The 19,324-nt window shown below is 38.6% G+C and overlaps 1 long non-coding RNA gene across 2 annotated transcripts; it reads left to right on the top strand.

Moving 5' to 3' along the window:
* Nucleotides 1–683: 683 nt before the first annotated feature.
* On the top strand, nt 684–1,942 carry LOC120926945. 2 transcript variants are annotated; one of them, XR_005747009.1, is made up of 4 exons: nt 685–952; nt 1,048–1,150; nt 1,312–1,410; nt 1,655–1,942. It is a non-coding gene; the product is annotated as an uncharacterized LOC120926945 (long non-coding RNA). The 2 variants fall into 2 exon arrangements; XR_005747008.1 differs by having other exon boundaries at nt 684–952; nt 1,312–1,942.
* The last annotated feature ends 17,382 nt before the right edge of the window (nt 1,943–19,324 follow it).

The following is a 19,324-nucleotide window of genomic DNA, read 5'->3' as shown; positions in this document are numbered from 1 at the left end:
TTTTTTCTCCTTATTTTATATAATTATTGTTTTTTTTTTTTTTTTTTTTTTTGTCCAATCTACTGTTTCCCTCTTTTCAATGCATAATTAACTGGGGCATTTCTTAGGATACAGGATAACATCCTGTTCCTTTAACATTGTTGAATTATATTGTTGAATTATGAATTTATAGTAGGTACACTGTAACCATACTATATGAACTATTTGTTTTTATTTTCAACCAAAAATCAGCTCTATAGTCATATGTTTTTTACATATATAATATCTATAACATCTACACAAACTACTTCAATCATATGTACTAATTTAATGGTTCCACAGTTTTCTGGCCACATCCAATATTTTGAGGCCCTCAACCTGATAGTGGATATCGGGCTGGGCTTCAACTTTCGTTCCACTGTTTTGGGCACATTTGGCGATGTGTCGCAGTTTCCTCCTTGGTATGGCCAATTGTGCAGTTTGTTTATTGGCCACAAGGGCGCTCGGGGAGTTTAGTGTTAGCCTTCACACTCACTCCCCTTACCACAGTTGATTTTCCCCTATGCAATGTCGTTAGCAGTCTTCCTTTTTTGTCGGTAATACTGACAACACAGCCCCTGTCCATCTGTGATCAGCTTGCCTTGTTTGCTGTGTGCATTGTCACACATACTTTCTTGAGCCCACTCGTCCACTGATGGGGTTAAATTTTCTCCCCACCGTTTTGACATAGTGAGCTCTCTGCTTGATCCATTCCACCTGTCATCCCATCAAGCCTCCTCACGCTGCAGGTGTATTGCACGCATTGCTTTGGGACTTGTTTCAGCTGTGATTGGCCCACCCGATATCATGTGATGCTTACACGTCACACATCGGGTTAGGACAGCCTATTTAAACGGCATTTTGCTGCAAACTCAGTGCAGAATGCCGCAGGGTCATATGTTCAGTGAGCACTCTTGTCCTTAATGCTTTGCAGGTATGTTAAACTCCTTTTGTGTTATCTCTCTACAACTACACTGCTAGATTTCACTCCATCTAATTGCAACTATGCTTGCTGTGTATGCTCTTTAGTTCCCCTCCTGGATCAAGCAGCTGATTTCTTCTGGCTTTATACACACTAAGCTTATTGTGACTTTGCAACACTGCCTGCGATCCTTATATAGATCTTATACAGGTATGTGTATTTTTTTTTTTTGCAATTTCTAAATAATCTCGGCTCCGTTTTGATAATGTTTATACAATTTATTTATTTTATTTTTATCTTTTTCTATGGTTGCCCCGTTTGGAGGCAGGGACACCTTTGTAATTTGTAGCCAATTGTTATTGTTTAAACAGATATTTTGGGAAATCTACATGATTCCTTCCTTGAATTAACACTGCAGCTGGATTGCTCATTGATGTCCCTGGTCTTTAACCCCATAAACCGTTATATATGTAAGTCATTTATGCTTTATGGTCTCACAGTCATTACTGCTAAACTAAGTTAACCAATATTTTGGTCATTATGTCTTAAATACATATATATCTCACAGATAATAATATGTTAACCCCTAGCCATCCCTATTGCTTTGGCTATGGTGTGTTTTTTTTTTTTTTTTCCCTCTGTCTCACTTACATGTTAACCCTTATATGACTGTCCTTTTGTGACCATTTTCAAACTTTTCCTGCTCATTTGCAGGATCATGCACATGACCATTTTCACCTCGGCGGTTTTCTGTGTTTGTCGCTAGTTGTGGGCAACTCGTGGGTAAGATAGTGTGGTCTTTAAACTTTGGAACCATTTTTTACCATTATATGTTGTACCTGATTTAAGCAATTGGAATGTGTATCATATTTTACTGGTTAATGCTTGTATATATACCTTTCAGTTGCATATTTTGACTGGATATCGCTCCCTCCCCTGAAGAAGCGGAAGTCCGCGAAACATGTAGGGTCTATGCGATTTCCTTTTCCAGTTGCATCCATATTTACAACTGACTGATGCTGTGTTATCCACTGAATCAAATCAACAAACTGGTTGTCCACTTTTCTTTTAAACTATTGTATTGTATGTTTTGTATTCATAAATAAAGCATTTTTGTAATTTTCTAACAAGAATTGTGCTTTCTCATCACTATCAATTTGCTAAAGTACGCACCGCAAATTATCCCCTTCCCTTTCCCATTGGAAAAAACTTTATCTATCTAATTGGGATTAGGTGCCTTATTTTTGGGTGAATCTACACATCTTGGACCATATTTCCAAAATTCTTTGCATTGTGTTTTGCTGTTTACGCAAAATTGACAGATCTGTGTTGAAAGGTGCAGACTGGTTTTATTTTGATCCATGTAAAAAATATTTATTTATTTAAATTTTATTCATTCATTTATACATTACTGATTTTTTTGACCCCTGAATACTTGTAAAATTTACAATGTGGCCCTTGTGTTGAAAAGTTTGGAGAAGCCTGGTTTAGATCAAAGCATATTCATGTGTTAGAATGGCCCAGTCAAAGTCCAGACCTAAATCCAATTGAGAATCTGTGGCAAGACTTGAAAATTGCTGTTCGCAGATACTCTTCATCCAATCTGACAGAGCTTGAGCTATTTTGAAAAGAAAAATGGGCAAAAATGTCACCCTCTAGCTATGCAAAGCTGGTAGAGACATACCCAAAAAGGCTTGCAGCTGTAATTGCAGCGGAAGGTGGTTCTACAAAGTATTTGCTTCACATATTTATTTGTAAAACATTTGAAAACCATTCATTATTTTCAATGAGGGAGTGCGTTGTTATTTTCAACATGAATTCACGACAAAAAGTATTAATTTCAGGGAACTATTTATGCATATATTGCATGTCTAGGTGTTCCCTATAACATAGTAAATGTTAAGTTCAATTCCACTTTAATACATAGGGCAGCATGCGTTATTGCTTTGCCTTAAATTTTACTTGCTACAAGTTTATAGCATACTTTTATAGAACCAATCACTTATCCTAACAACATCTCTAACTGCCTTTAAATAACATTTGATATGCTTCTTTTTTTTTTCTCTCTTGTTCTACCGACATAACTTGTCCTTGTTTTACCCTTTGTGGACTAGAAAAGATGTATAATAGCGATACTTATTACTTACACAGAAAAATATGTAGATGTTGAAAGCCAAAGTCAGGAACATTCCTTTGATGATTGATGTTTGGATTAAGGACCTAATTAAACACAAAACACAAAACCCTGAAGCTAAATATACTGTGCTTGTCTTAATCAAACAGTCACAGCTCTTGCGCAGTGTCACAGATGAGGGCACACATGTAGCGGTAAAAGTACTTACAGGGAGAGTTTTACAGAGCACTTGTAAGACGGAATTAAATTATGACTTGGAAAAATATACATTGTTATACAAGGTGGTAAGCTCATTGCCATGCTGCACAATATAGTACAAAAGCTGGACAGATAATTACATTTTCTATTAAACCTCATAATGTACTATATTTCCAGACCCTTTCCGGTGCCTATTAACATTTTCCTAGGTTCAGCATTGATTGACACTTCCATAAAAGTTCTGGATACTAAAAGCAAAGGAACAATGTAAGCTGGTCATATTCACTAACCTTTTTCTTTATACTTGAACAGTTGGTACAATTGTTTCTTCAGGTATGTTCACAAAACTGTGTTTGCAATTGGCTTTATAATGGTTTTAGAATTAATAGTAGAAATAATGTAACTTTTCTTGACCTTTTGAGTTTTCTTGTACCATTGTTAACTTTGAACAACTTCTCACGTGCAGACTTCTACATTTAATTAAAAAATAATTTTAATAGTACATGACAATATGATTGAAGTAAATATAGTTTTACTGAGCCATATTTAGAAAAATTATTATTTATAATTATCTACATCTTTGTATTATTATTTCTTGTTTCACTGGAAATATATATCTCAAATGAGCAATTTAATCTTAGAAACAAATGAATCACAACCCATCTTTTGCTGCTAGGTGTCAGAGAGCAGTGTTTTGAGGGGGTTTTTGCCAGTTGCAAGGGAATTTTTAAAATTAAAATGTATTTTGACAACATATTCTGTCGTACTTTACAGAAAACACTGAACCTTTAACTTTAGTCTATGCCCCCAAAGGAAGTTACAATTTAATATTCCTGCCACATTCAGACATCTGTGACAAATACATTTACATTTTTGGTTGTAACATGACAAAATGTGGAAAATGTGAATACTTTTTCAAGGCACTGTATACTATGCTGTGGCTGCATACTACCTGAAGAAGTCCCCATCTTTAGTATTGTTTGGACCGCGTCCACAGCCACCACTTTACCCAAGGGTACATAGCCAACTCTGTACTTCCTACAATCCACACCCACCTCTGTACCCCCCAGTACACAGCCACCTCTGTACCCCCCAGTACACAGCCACCACTGTACCCCCAGTCCACAGCCACCTCTGTACTCCCCAATACACAGCCACCATGGTACCCCCTAGTTCACAGCCACCTCTGTACCCCCTAGTTCACAGCCACCTCTGTACCCCCCAGTCCACAGCCACCTCTGTACCTCCCAGTACACAGCCACCACTGTACCCCCCAGTCCACAGCCACCACTATACTCCCCTGTCCACAGCCACTATGATACCCCCCTGTCCACAGCCACCACTGTACCCCCTTGTCCATAGCCCCCTCTTTACCCCCCAGTCCACAGCCACCACTGTACACCCCTGTCCACAGCCACCACTGTACCCCTATCCACAGCCACCACTGTCCCCCCTTTTCCACAGCCCCTTCTGTATCCTCTGTTCACAGTCACCTCTGTATCCCCCCTGTTCACCTCTGTACCCCCCTGTCCACAGCCACTTCTGTATCCTCCGGGCCACAGCCACCTCTGTATCCCCCCATCCACAGCCACTGCTGTAACCCCCATCCACAGCCACCTCTGTACCCCGGTGTCCACAGCCACCACTGTACCCCCCTGTCCACAGCCACCTCTGTACCCCCCTGTCCACAGCCACCTCTGTACCCCCCTGGCCACAGCAGTCTCTGTACCCCCCCCCCCCGTACCCCACCAACTTCATTTATTAGCAGGTGAATGCGGCCCTCCATGCATTCACATACATTAATTCCGGCCCTTAAGTTAAAAAAGGTTGCTGACCCCTGACAAAATCAAATAAATATGTCATGTATACTAACATATTAGACATATTTTTCACAGCCATCACAGTGGATGACTTGTTTGATTGCTCTCCATGCCCGCAATTCTATCTTGTCCTGTTTGCTCTGCTGGGCCCTTCTAATCCCAAACCCACAGTTCCCGGGTCAGACAGTTCATTAGGTCATGAGCATGTGATGTCTTGCAGATTTGTAAGTATGTGTCCCCTTTACTTGATATCCAATGTTTGCATGAACAGAATACACTTTATTATGTATGTCATATATTCCTAAGCTATTTCTACTTCATACACATGACTTTATACAATATGACAATTGTGTGTGCATCAACCCCTGAGGAAGTGAAGATATGTCATGAAACGCGTCAGTTTACACAGATGCAAGTTCATACCCATTATGGATTGATCTTCATAACACTGTACCTGGCTATGAAATTAATATGTATATATTGACCAATCTGCTTGACTGTATGGCATTATGTCACTGTTGACTTGTTGATAAATGTATCTACCAATAAATCTTTACCTTTCTGATTTTATAATTAAGTGTGTTGTGCCTCATCTAAAGTCTCACGGGCAAGTCATATAAAGAACAAGTATGATATGGGCAAACAGTGGTGGCTATTGAATTCAGGATCTTGCAGCAAGGTCACAGTGCTCATCCTTTAGATAGTTGGGGATGTAAAGTGACAGAAGGTTAATAGGTTAATGTAAAACAAGATTCTCTGTAAAACCTCTATAACTAACATTGAGCATAGAGAATGCTCTGGATTGCTTTTAATATAAAATAATGTATTTTCTTATTGCTCCATACTTTTATCCTAAAATATCAGAGACCATACTGCTTCTTATATGAGTAGCTTGTTGTTTTCTCATCTGCAATATGTGTTTGAAGAATCTTTTCCCCTCCAAATTGCAGAGATGTTCTGCTGTAGTTGGATAAATGGTCTGGGTAAATGCCCTCATTATGTATTTTTATCAGCAACAGAAATGGCAGGAAATTAAAGATTTTGGCATGATAGAGGTAAGGTAACAAACTCAGTAAGAATACAATCGTGAGAATGAGTTAGTTCCTTACATAATGTAACTATGGGCTATTGCACACATTTATGCGTGAAGGGGTCTACGTTTGAGCACAGAATGAGATACATTGCACTCCAATTATAAAAAAGTTGAAAATTACTAAGCTATTTCAAAATAAATGTATTTGTTTAAGTCAGATTTACAATTTAACAGGTAACCATGTTAAAGTTTGCGTACACTCTCTTTGTAAAACCTGGATTTTTCTGATTGAGAAATAAGCCCCACCCATCCATTGTCACACCATCCAAAGACAATTCCATGAGTGGCTACTGAGGCACTTTCATTGGATTGGAAGAAGGAAGGGCTCGACTCGGGGGGAGGGCAGATCTTATTACAGATAAGGTAAAATAAGTCAAGGCTCCTTCAACATACTGAAAATTATCATTACTATCACTGCAATCAAATAAGAAGGGAACTTAGCTTTGATGCTATAATGATAGTCGGAAAGTTGTTGTCGGAAATTACGACCGTGTGTACACAATTCAATGCACAAAAATTGTACGCATGCTCGGAATCAATTTGACACATGCTCGGAATCATTAAACTTTATTTTTCTCGGCTCGTCGTAGTGTTGTACGTCACCGCGTTCTTGACGTTTGGAATTTCCGACAACAATTGTGTGTATGCAAGGGAAGTTTGAGACAACATTCGTTGGAAATTTATCCACGGTTTTGTTGTCGGGATGTCCGATCGTCTGTACGCGGCATTACAGGGACACTTACAACAATCATTTTTTGGAATAAACGTTTTATATATATAAATAAAAGGAATAAAACTGTTGCTGTAGCTGCTTAAAAAGTGTAAGCTGAAGCTTTTCTTTCAATTGTTTGATGTATCTAAATCTGCTAGTGCATCTAACACCTCCAGATTGACAATGCTGCTGTGTTACTGGCCAGATCGCTGGCTGAAAAGAGAGAGGAAAAAGCTTAAAAAACAAATGCAGCCACCATGCCAAATGATTGGTAAGCTGCAATATATTAAATATTGTGTTTTACCTTTATTATAGCTTTAATTATTGTGCATGGGGTCAGTAGAATATTTCTGGATTTTTTCTTCTAAAGTAATAAACTCTAATTGTATTTTCTTGCTTAAAAGCTGCCTGGTCTCTTTCCTCTGAAAATGTGGCATATTAAAGTGCTTAAATATTGTGCGTGGTATCAGTACAATATTCATGACTTTTTGTGGGATTTCTGATTTGCTAATTATATACGTGGCTGGTCTCTCATTCAGAAAATGTGGTGTAGAAAAAGTGATGACATATTGTGCATGGTGTCAGTACACTATTTCTGTATTTTCTCTGTGAAACAAAAGGAATTTTGATTTGATTAAAAGTTTCCTGGTGTCTCAGTTTGAAAGGTCACATAGTAAAAGTGCTAACATACTGTGCATTAAATCTGCCTGGTGTTTCCCGTTTTAATCTGTGGCCCACAAAATCTGCTTACATAGCGTGCATCAAGTCTGTGCAATATTTCTGACTTTTTTCTAATTTTTTCTTATTGTCTGGTCTCTACCACTTAAATTGTGAACTAGTAAAATGCTTATGTACTGTGGGGCAAGTCTGTACAGTATTCCTGGCTGTTGTCTCTGAAATAATACTATCAAATTTTATGTAGAATTTTCATTTTATCTCTAATTTAAAGAATAAGTTAATCTTTGTAAAAAAAAGAAAAGAAAATGTACATATTTTTTCTGGTATTTTTTTTTATTATTGTCTGTATTAGGAGCCTGTAGACCATTGCACCTACGATTAGCAGCGATGGGTGCAATCTCATGCTCCTGCAGACTGTCAGTGTAGCTGTCTGCACTTAGCAATACTTTTTGACTCGTCATTGCCGAGAGTTACATTGGGACTTTTCTTTGTGATGTTTATGCTTTTTATGGTTATACTGTTCTTTATTAACACTGTATATACCAGTTTGAATTGAGTTAGTTGTATTTTGACCAAGTCTAATTGCCATAATAGACTAATATTCACCCCATTTAGTTTAACATAGTCAGTCACCTTTTTATTGCCTTATGCATTGCATTTATATTGCCCTGCTAAAATACAATTACTTTAACTACCATCAAGTAGCCTGTGGCCTATTTCCTGTACACTAATACAGTGTAAGGAAAAAGAAAAAAGCCGCGCTAGTACAAAAAGTGATAATGTATTGCGCTGGTGTCAGTGCCAAGTGTATAGAAAAAATCAGGGTCAATGGACCTCAATGTACTAACAATAAAGGTGAACAGAATCAGTCCTTGTGTGTAAGGTGAAACAATCTGACCATTGATCTAGTCATCTGCAATCCACTGTGAAGTCCATAAACATAAATATGTTCAAACTCTAAATATTCTCCAAAGTGCACATGAATCCACAGCATCCAGAAGGAGTGATGATAGAAAAGTACCTCCACCACAATGACACACTGCCGCTTACCAAATGAACATGATCTCTTAATTAAGACAAAAAATGGAGTCGCGCTAAAAACAAGGATTGAAAATATCTCAGTGAAAAAGTAGTAAGCAAAATTGAATAAACAAGTGTGGAATATATATAAATGAATAGCTGAAACAAATATATAGTCCAAATAACAAAAAAACTTTCTTGCAAAGTCTTTGATATGAAAGAAACAAGTCCACAAAAATATGTTTCGTCTGAGAGAGACTTCATCCCGTGATCAAGTCTCTCTCAGACAAAACGTTGGGAGGCGACGTTCTGACGTCACCACACGCTGAGGACGAATCCTCGTTCTGTCACGCCGGCCAGCTGTTGATATTTCCTTGCTGTTTTTATCTTCATAATTGTAAGTGCATCCGCTTATGTTTTTATTAAATTTATTGCGGTAAAACACTATGTGAGTCTCTTTTTGTATATGGACACTCTGCCACTCCATTGGTGATCTCGAGGACCATAACAATAGGACGCTCTGGTTTTCCATGCTGGATCATATTTTCCCTGCTCTGTCTGATCCCTGGGGATCATAGGCTCTGGTAAGGGTCAGTGTGTTCAATTGGTGGTGGTCACTTTTCCTAACTTCACACTGTTTGTCAATCAATCACTGGGTGATGTCCTATGTGTTTTGATTATTTTTACGGATTTACACTGTCAGTATCTTTTTTCTGGATGCTCCGTGGAACTATCGGTCATTACTGAGGAGTCCGCCAGGAGGCACGCTACGGTCCATCCATTTGATTGGGATACTTCTTGCACTATTTGATCCGTCAGGATCTTAGACTCTGGTAAGGGTCAGTTTTTTCGTTTGGTGGTGATTTCTTCAATTTCATTTATTGCAGCAATATGATTATTCAGCATCACACAGATTGAACACGCTTATTAATTTTTGTGGACTTGTTTCTTTCATATCAAAGACTTTGCAAGAAAGTGTTTTTGTTATTTGGACTATATATTTGTTTCAGCTATTCATTTATATATATTCCACACTTGTTTATTCAATTTTGCTTACTACTTTTTCACTGAGATATTTTCAATCCTTGTTTTTAGCGCGACTCCATTTTTTGTCTTGTAGTATTTATGTTGTATAACATTTTTGAATCGCTGCTTTAATTTTTTTCACTACGTATGTGGTATGCACACCATTCTTCTCTTTTCATGATCTCTTAATTATAGGAGATCACGAGATGCATATAATGATAATATCCACAGGGGTCTCCTCACTGAAGAACGTTAATGGATTGGATGCCTTGTACATTATACCGATGCAGGATATGCCATAAAAAGGTATGAAACTCACATAGCATAAAATCCTTAATATATTTATTAGGTCAATAAAAAATGCGCACTTACATCAGTAACAAAAGATGCAGGCATAAAAACAGTCGAGCCTGCCGACTCCTCGATCATACAGCCCCGTATCTTCCGGGTCTGGCCGCATCACACGCCAGACCCCGGAAGATACGGGCTGTATACGGGCTGCATTCAGAACACATACCTGGTCACAAAATTACTGTAACTTACAGCAGTAAAAGCTGTGAGAATGTGGAATAAATTCCCTCGAGGACTAGTTCTGGCTGACCCAGTAGATTGTCTTAAAAAAGAGCTGGATGCATACCTAAATGCACAAAATATAACTAAATATTAACATTTATAGAAAAAAACACCAGGGGCAGTTGATCCAGAGAATATCCCATTGCCTTTTGGGGATCAGGGAGGAATTACATTTTCCCCCGCTAGAGTACAGTACCATGCTTTATTGTTTTTTTGTTTTGTTTTTTGGCCTTCCTCTGGATAAACTATGGGTATATGATTGTGTATATGGAGGTTTTCCGATTATTTTTTCCTCTTGGTTGAAGTAGAGAGATTTTTATCTTTTTTCAACCTGTTGCGATACCCCTGAAAGGGCCGCTGGCTGATGATGATCAAAGGCATAGTTATTGTACACTTCCAGCAGAGGTGATGATGATGACCAGGGTCAATAATGCAGAAACTGCCAACACACACAGAGCACAGTCCAGGCACACTTAGGTTCAGAGGACAGTTATTACATGAGAAACTAGAGTAGACTACAGTAAAAAGTTCTCAGAAGAGGAACTACTTAACCCAAACTTAGTGTAAAGTCTTTCCACAAAGCTAAAGGGGATTAGTCGGTATGTACCCCTCAGGAGAGAAACTACTTATCCCAAACTTAGCGTAAAGTCTTTCTACAAAATTAAAAAGGATTAGTCAGTATGTACATTTCAGGAGAGGAACTATGTGGCCCCAGTAGTACATTGTCACCAGTATCTTGCAGTAAAGTATTACTCAAGAGGTTAGGGAAGGAGCTGTGCCCATTCGGCTTACTTCAGGTGCCTTCCAGCATAGCTATGCTGACAGGATCCTCAGGTGAAATCTTGCGGTGTCATAGAAATGTTTCATGTGTAGGCCCCTAGACTCTGCTGCAGCCAGGATGTCAATGAACAGCAACTTGAAACAGCAGAATGGCTGGAGGCAGGGATTAGCCACCCCCCATCTAAACAGGTGGAATTCCTTGAACAGGAAGACAAGACTGTTCTATAGTTCAGACTATTTATGTGCTCCTTATCCACCTTCTGAGAACACCTCTTCAGAGATTGGCTGCAGCACCATATATATTCATCCTGTCCTAGTTCTACAGTGGCTTTAGGTGTAAGGGGTAGATATTAAAAATAGAGAACTTGGAAATGTGTTGGATAAAAGGGGAAAATTCAGAAAGTTGAAAAACCAATGGTATAAGAAAGTGATGCAAAGGAGTGTAAGATATAGAGCACAAACCAACTTGCAGACTATAAAGGTGGTATCACAAATCTAACTATATCAGATGGCAGGAATGTATGAATTGGGGATTGAACCGAATTTGTTTTTTTTGGTCATGTTCACTCGTGGTCACATTGGCAGGTCTCACCGTAGTCCATAAAATAGCTTGCCAATCTCTTACTTACAGTATCCAATCAACAGGGAACAAGAAAGCTTGCAAATCACAACACACAGGCTGCCATTTCATGTATTCCATGGGTTTGGATGGGCAGGGAAATAGAGGGGGGGGGGGGGGAAGAGAAGAGAAGTTAGAAATAAAAAAAAATTAAATTGTTCCCTTTTAAGTAATCCTCTGTGAGTCTATTACCATCTAATATTGTCTGTGATCTTTGGGAACAGTAAACAGACTATCAACCTGTTTAAATGTGTTTTTTTTTTTCATCTTTCTGATCAAATAACACTAACTTACATAACTTTTCTCAAGCAAAGTAAATTGGGTCTGCATCCTATTTTCTCTTTGGTATTTATTTTCTCTGATACTTGCAAGGTCTTTTGATGATTTTATTGGAGAAGTCACTTATCTGACCTACAAACTATTTTCCTGTTCTTTTATTTCCCCCCAGTAATATTTTAAAGTTAAAATGTGAATTAGATATGTATTTGGTTCTTCTTTATTGAAGTTTAAAAAAAATCATTCATGTTTTCTTGGAAAGAAACTTTGAATTATGTTTAGCAAAGAAATTGAAAGTGGAAATGTGAGGAATTTTATACTAGGAATATGTGTTTTTGTAGAATTTAACAACCAGCAAATGGCATTTAGCCATGGTCAAGAATGTGGAACGCTCTGGCACTGCATATGGTGGCAAGGATGCCTACTAGTGACAAATTCAGATATGCAATAATCAAATTTGCAATAATCAAATAGCTTACATATGTCTTTCTGTAGCTATGGCAGGTGAGTGTTCTAGGATCGGGAGTGTACAGGCAGTAAGATGAGATACCAGGAAGCACAACCTCAAGACAAGGAACACAGAAGGTTACCGGTGGATACAGAACAGAAAGACTCAGGCCTGAAAAAACATGTAACCAAGTCAGCACATAGTACAGGAAAAAAGCTTAGAAAACAAGAGAACAAGTAACTCCACATTAGGGATGATAAAAGTAGAAACATTTTAATAATTTTTAGATTCTTCTAAATATTTTCCTTTAGATGTTGGTCTGTGTAGAATAATTTTAGAAGTCCAGGCAATAATGGTTTATGATTGTCACCATTCTTTGTAGAGTGGATAATCATACATTCATTCAAAATAATCAAAGCAGGTCACAGATTTGTCTGATTGTCAAATCAATCCACTCAATACTACTCACCACTGCCAGTAAGGATGATGTTTGGGTTTGCCGCTATCATGGCTTCACAGAAAGTTCTGTGTGTTTGAGGTTTCGAAAGATGCAGGGAACTGATGCTTGCATTCACCAGACCAAATTCTTTGGAACCAAAATGGACTGCCTGATCACTGGTTTAGGTCAGCTGGCTTAGAGTGGTCAGTTTTTCTTTTGTTTAATCTCTGTTTAATTTTTTCTTTACATATAACATTTAACATACCTTGACACTTAAAAGGCAGCTCTATACAACCTTCCTTTACTATATAGTGGTTTTCGGTCCTCCCCAAAAAAAGGGGGGAGGGAGAATGTGCGAAAGTGTTTGTGACTATAAAGAATGTATTAATATATATGTATTCCTAGTGTTATATACTTGTGATATTTATTATGTTTCCTCTGTACCTTCTTATATTTATTTATCTGAGATTCAGGTTTACCTCCCCCCAAAAAAAAAGTTATGTTTAAGATTTTATATTTATATGTGTCTTCTTATTTATAATTGTAGTATTCCCTTATAAATTATATGTGTTTTTGGATCTTCCTCCTCCCCCCCCCAAAAGGGGAAGAGGAGAAAGAGAGAAGGAAGAAAACAAAAAAACACCCACACGCCCCCCCCCCCCCAGAACAGGTGGATCGTTAGACACCTTCCCATATTATTCTAGTGTCACATTCTCTGCTTAGACATATTAAGACATACATAAAAACACACACAATAAAAATAAAAGCTGTGGCTTGTTCCCCATCTTTCTTTTTTTATTGTTCCAATCTCCTTTTTTCCCCAGCTTCATAAGGCTTTTGGTTTTATCCATCTATTTCTTGGTTATGATTTTCCCAGATTTCCCTGATTTTTTATATTTCTCCTGTTTATGCCTGATGTCATGTATCCATTTTTCTGCTCCCATTATTATAACTACTTCCCTTTTCCATTCTTGAAGGGTGGGGCATGTTGCTTGTTTCCAATACCTTGGTATTAATCTTTTGGCGGCATTTAATTAATGCGGTACAATGCTGTTTTTATAAGTTTTTATAGCTCTCGTGGTTCCATGGAACAGGAATTGTAATGGTGTAAACTCTATTGTTTCCTCAGACATTTTCCTGATCCATGGCGCCACTTCCTCCCAAAAGATTCTTATCCCTGGACATGCTCTCCAACATCGGTCATCTCTTGTTGGATATATTTGAGCTAATCGCACCGGGGTGCGGTACCATCTAACCAAGAACTTATATGCCATTTCCTGAATGGCTGAGCTTGTGGATGTGGCATGTGTAATTGTGATTTTTTTTTTTTTATTGTAATGGGGGGAATCTGCATCCTAGTTCTTTTTCCCATGCTTTAATAAAGTAAGGGGTTGTTTTATTCTGTTCACTACATATTATTTTATACATTTGTGACAGTAAGTGGTCCAGTTTTAATATCTTTCTACGTGTTTTTTTCTAATATGGTTAGGGAATTCAAAGTTCTTACTTGAGGGTCTAATCTTCTAAAAAAAAAATTTGCGTCTGACTATATCTCCATCCTGCCATTACCATATCTCCTTGTGTTGATACTAAATCTACCTGAGGCATCAGGACCCCCAGTGGTGCATACCTCAGGCACATTGTGTTACCTTCCGATTCCCATGGGCCTAATGCTCCTTTTCCTCTCCTGGGGGGAACCATGGATAACCCCCCAGTGGTGACAATGGGGATGTTTTTGGGGCATATTTGCCAAGTTGATTTATCCTATCCCATACTGACAGTGTGTTCCGAGTTAATGGGGATGTCCATTCTGATAATCCCCTGGCCTTTGTTGGTCTCCATGTTGCCCCCGCCAAGTTTCTCCCCGCCATATTTGTCTCCATTAGTACCCATGCTCTGTTACCTTCATCATGGCACCAGTGCAGTATACGCACCAGAGCCATCACTTTATAATAGGATGCAATATCTGGGAGCCCAACTCCTCCTTCTTCCTTGCTTTTACATAGAATTTCATATGCTATCCTAGCATTTCCCTCCTTCCATATAAATTATATGAATGCTTTCTGTATCTTTTTAAAAAATATCTGGGGGAGTTGTATGGGAACTGTATACAGAATATATAAAAGTCTGGGTACCACATTAATTTTTAGGGTATTAATTCTCCCGGACCATGTTAGTGTGTTTCCCTTCCATCTATTCAGAGCTTTCATTATTTCTGTAATTAATGTTACATAGTTATGTTCATACAGTATCTTTTCATCAGCCGCTATGTGCACTCCCAAATAGCACAGTGATTCTCTATTCCACAAAAACGAGTATCTATCTGTAACAATTTAATTATAGGCAATGGTACATGGCTTGGCAATATTACTGATTTCTCTATATTTATTTTGAAATTGGATATATTTCCATATCTTATTACTTCCTGCATCAGCTCATGTACTGATTATTCTGGTTTTGAGAGAAAAAACAATAAATCATCGGCATATGCTGCCACTTTATGCTCTCTTTGTCCAATTTCCACTCCCACTATTCTCCCGTTGCCTCTCACCCTACATAAAAATGGTTTCAGAGTGAGAGCGAACAAGATTGGGGATAGGGGACATCCCTGCCTTGTACCATTGCCTATATTAAACCCCTCAGACAGTGTTCCGTTAACTTTAACTTTGGCTTTAGGTCCTGCATATAATGCTGCTATCCACCCCCTCATCTGTTCCCCCATACCTAATTCTTTTAATACTTCCATCATATAAGCCCAGTTCACCCTATCGAATGCCTTTTCGGCGTCCATTGATAGGGTTACTCTAGATGTTTTGTCGGGTCCCTTTTCCATCCAATGGAGTATATTACGTGCTCGTATTGTGTTGTCTTTTGTTTCCCTCCCCACCATAAATCCTGTCTGATCTATATGTACTATTTTTATTACCTTCCCCTTTAATCTGTTTGCTAATATTTTGGAGAATAATTTTGTATCTGTATTTAGGAGGGACATGGGTCTATAACTTGAGCAGTATTGTGGGTCCTTTCCTAGTTTTGGTATAATTGACACAAATGCCAATAATGCTTCTGAGGGTAGTGGATTTCCAACTGTGATCTTATTAAAATACTTAAAAAGTGGTGTAACCAGTATATCCATATATTTTTTGTAATATGCATTCGTTAGGCCATCTGGTCCAGAGCTCTTTCCACTCGGGAGGTCCTCTATTGCTCTTTTAATTTCCTCTCTAGTGATCTGTTCTTCTAATTCCTTCACCACATCCCTTGCCAGGGGTGGTAATTTGGATTCCCTAATATATTCTTTTATTTCTTTTTCTTCATCCTCTTTTAATTTTGTCCTTTGTATGTTGTATAGTTCATTATAAAAGCGATTGAAATTCTGTAGCTATATTTTTCGTATCCTTTATCTGCTTATTATTTACTCGGATATTAATGACATGGGATAGTTCTTGTTGGTCTTGTAACTGTCTAGCTAGTAGTTTGCCACACTTATTCCCTTGTTCATATAATTTATTTGCAAAGAATCTACATTTAGCTTTTTCTTTTCTATCTAGGCAATTGACAAGTTCTGCTCTTAAAGTTTCTAATTGCTCCGCCTCTCTAAGATTTAATTTATTTTTATGTTTTATCTCTGCTTCATGTATTTTCTTTAATAAATCTTCTATCTCCTCATTTTTATTTATTTTTACTCGGGATCCGTGGGCTATTAACTATCCCCGTATAACTACTTTGTGTGCTTCCCATATCACTTGTTCTTGCCAGTTATGGTGGCTTTAATATGTGCTAGCCCCCTCACTAAAAAAAAGATTGCCAGTAGGGTTGTCGTCCACTCCACATTATACAGGATTTTCACGGATTCTAGGTTGACACGCTGCATTTTGTATCTACTAATACAAGACACAGTTTGTTACCTCCTGCTGTCTGCCCCCACACTTATTTAATGGGTGCTGCCTGTGGACGGCATTCACTGTCCATAACTGTAGAGCTCCTAAGCTGCTCCATGCACTTTTCCTCTGCAAACGGAACCCCCTTAGGGGAATTTCCTTTCTGCAACAGCATTTTTTTTTTTTTTTTAGATTTAAGCTTTCCTTTTTTATTTAAAACAAAATAATAATACATATACAAGTGGTACAACTGAGCATACAATATACAATACTACAATACATACTATCGAGCCTCCCCTTTTAACCTTAGTCATCGCAGCCTTACTTCCCACCCCTCCTCCTGGTTATCCGGGAGAGACAACGACACCACCCAAAACAATACATAAAAAAAAACAAAAAAAAAAAACAAACACAAAAGAAAAAAAAAAGGGATAGAAAAAAGGATAAAAAAAAAAAAAAGAAAGAGAAAACCCCCGCCCCAACCACTCCCCGTTATCCTCTCCCCGCACCCCCCCACCGCCCCTCCATGTTTGAAGTGGTCTCTGTAATTTTTGCCCTTACCCTCCTTACATCTCTACCCTGGAGTCCAAAAATGATTTCCAGGATTCCCATGTTCTTAAGTATCTTTCCTGTTGGTGTCGTGCTGTCAATACTAGTTCTTCTAACTTGCTAATTTCCTTCACTTTACTTATCCACATCTCTATAGTTGGTGGGACTGGTGACTTCCACTTCTTTGTTATGCATGCTTTTGCCGCATCTAATAAGTGGCATATGCTTGTCTCCCTATAAGCTTTCTCTGGGATTTGGTTCATATGTAAAAGATAGAATTCTGGATTTTCAGGTATCTCATATTCTGAACAGAACTGGAGGACCCTTTTGATCTCTGACCAGAAGTGCTTTAACAGGGGACAATCCCAGAATATATGAAGCATCGTCCCTTTGCTTACCTGGCACCTCCAGCATTTATCTGACATCTCTGGAAAAATTTGATTTAATTTTTCTGGTGTCCTATACCACCTTGCAAAGATCTTATAATTTGTCTCTTGGGTTCTTGCGCAAATTGATGTTTCATGCGTTCGATTATATAGGCGTTGTCGTTGTTCTGTATTAAATGTCTTTTTTAATTCCTGTTCCCAGTCTTGGACACACTTCGGAGGGCAACTCCCTGATTGCGCTAGTAATTCGTAACTCATTGATAGGGTGTGTGTCAGTATTCCCTTTTCACTACACATTTTCTCAAATCTCTTAAGTGGTCTCTCAAAAGCCCCTGGATTTGGTAATGTATTCAGGAAGTGAACCATCTGGAGTGCGTTCCAAAACAGCATTTTTCATATTATTTTTAAAGTACTTGGGTGTTCTGGGTGAACATCTACAGGCAGCAGCTGGGGAAATAATTATTTACAATAAAGTAAACATAAATGAATAAAATAAATAAAATCATGCCTATTGACCTAGAAAAAGAAGATTAAACTCTTAAACAATTGGCTCCCATTGACTTCAGTGGAGTTCAGATTTGGCACCTTAGTCATGCTTGTGAACCCACATCAACCCAGAACCAGGTACGTTTGGCTTATCCCCAATCCTGATAAAGCCTCACGCAGGCAAAATATGTTAATGCAAAAACCCTAACACACTGACTAGGATCCCTGTTTGGTCATATGGCTACATAAAAAGATGACACTTTCCTATCATTTACCAAATGTTTTATGCACAATAAGTCACTATCCTTAAATAAGAACTAATCAAGTTGACCAAAATGTGATGAAAAATTTGAAAGTGCTGAAGGGACTAATTGGAGTGGAGCACATAGTTAAGCCTCATGCTCAGTGCAAAAGACCTGCAATTTATAGACAATATCAACTATGAGAGGTGAATGAATCATATGGCATACTTATCAACTGTCCTGGATTAGCCAGGGCAGTCCTGCTTTGGCCATTGTCCTGCAACGGTTGTACTCCAGGCTGTTTTACACAGAACATTTGCAGCTCTGTTCCACTCCTCATTATGTACATTTCCTAATCCACAAGGCCCCATTCTTTACACCATACAGTACATTCCATATTCACAACACCTAACCACTAATGGGATGTCGAAAAAGCAAACCCCTAAGGCTCCGCTGGAATTGATCCGCGGACCGGTTTCAGCGGATAGATCCCCTGGTGTGTATGATCCAGCGGATATTTTTCCGCAGATTTTTTTCCCCGGGGATGGATTTCCAGCGGATAAAAATTTCTTAACATGCTAAGAAATCTATCCGCTGGAATCCAGTCCAACGGATTGATCCGCTGGTCTGTACAGACTCACCGGATCAATCCGTCCGAATCCATCCCTCGCATGCGTCGTAATGATTCGACGCATGCGTGGAAGTCCTTATATCACAGCGTCGTGCACGTCGCCGCGTCATCATCACGGCGACGGCGCGACACATCACCGCGGAGGGAATTCCGCTGGGATTTTGATCTCATGGTTAGTACAACCATGAGATCAAAATCCGCCAGAGGATTTACCCGCGGAAGCGGACCTCCGGACCGTTTCCGCGGATCGATCCTCTCGTGTGTACTAGGCATAAGGGGTGGTCAACACAGCAAACAGCTCACAGGCTCACAGGCCCAAAAACCCCCAAGAAGGAAACACGCAATAGGTCTAAAAACTAGCACTCACTGAAGGGTGGGTGCTGATGGTACGGT

Source organism: Rana temporaria, chromosome 2, assembly GCF_905171775.1.
Source record: "Rana temporaria chromosome 2, aRanTem1.1, whole genome shotgun sequence".
NCBI lineage: Eukaryota > Metazoa > Chordata > Amphibia > Anura > Ranidae > Rana > Rana temporaria.
The sequence above is the reverse complement of the archived record's forward strand: the minus strand, read 5'-3'. Positions and strand labels throughout refer to the sequence as shown.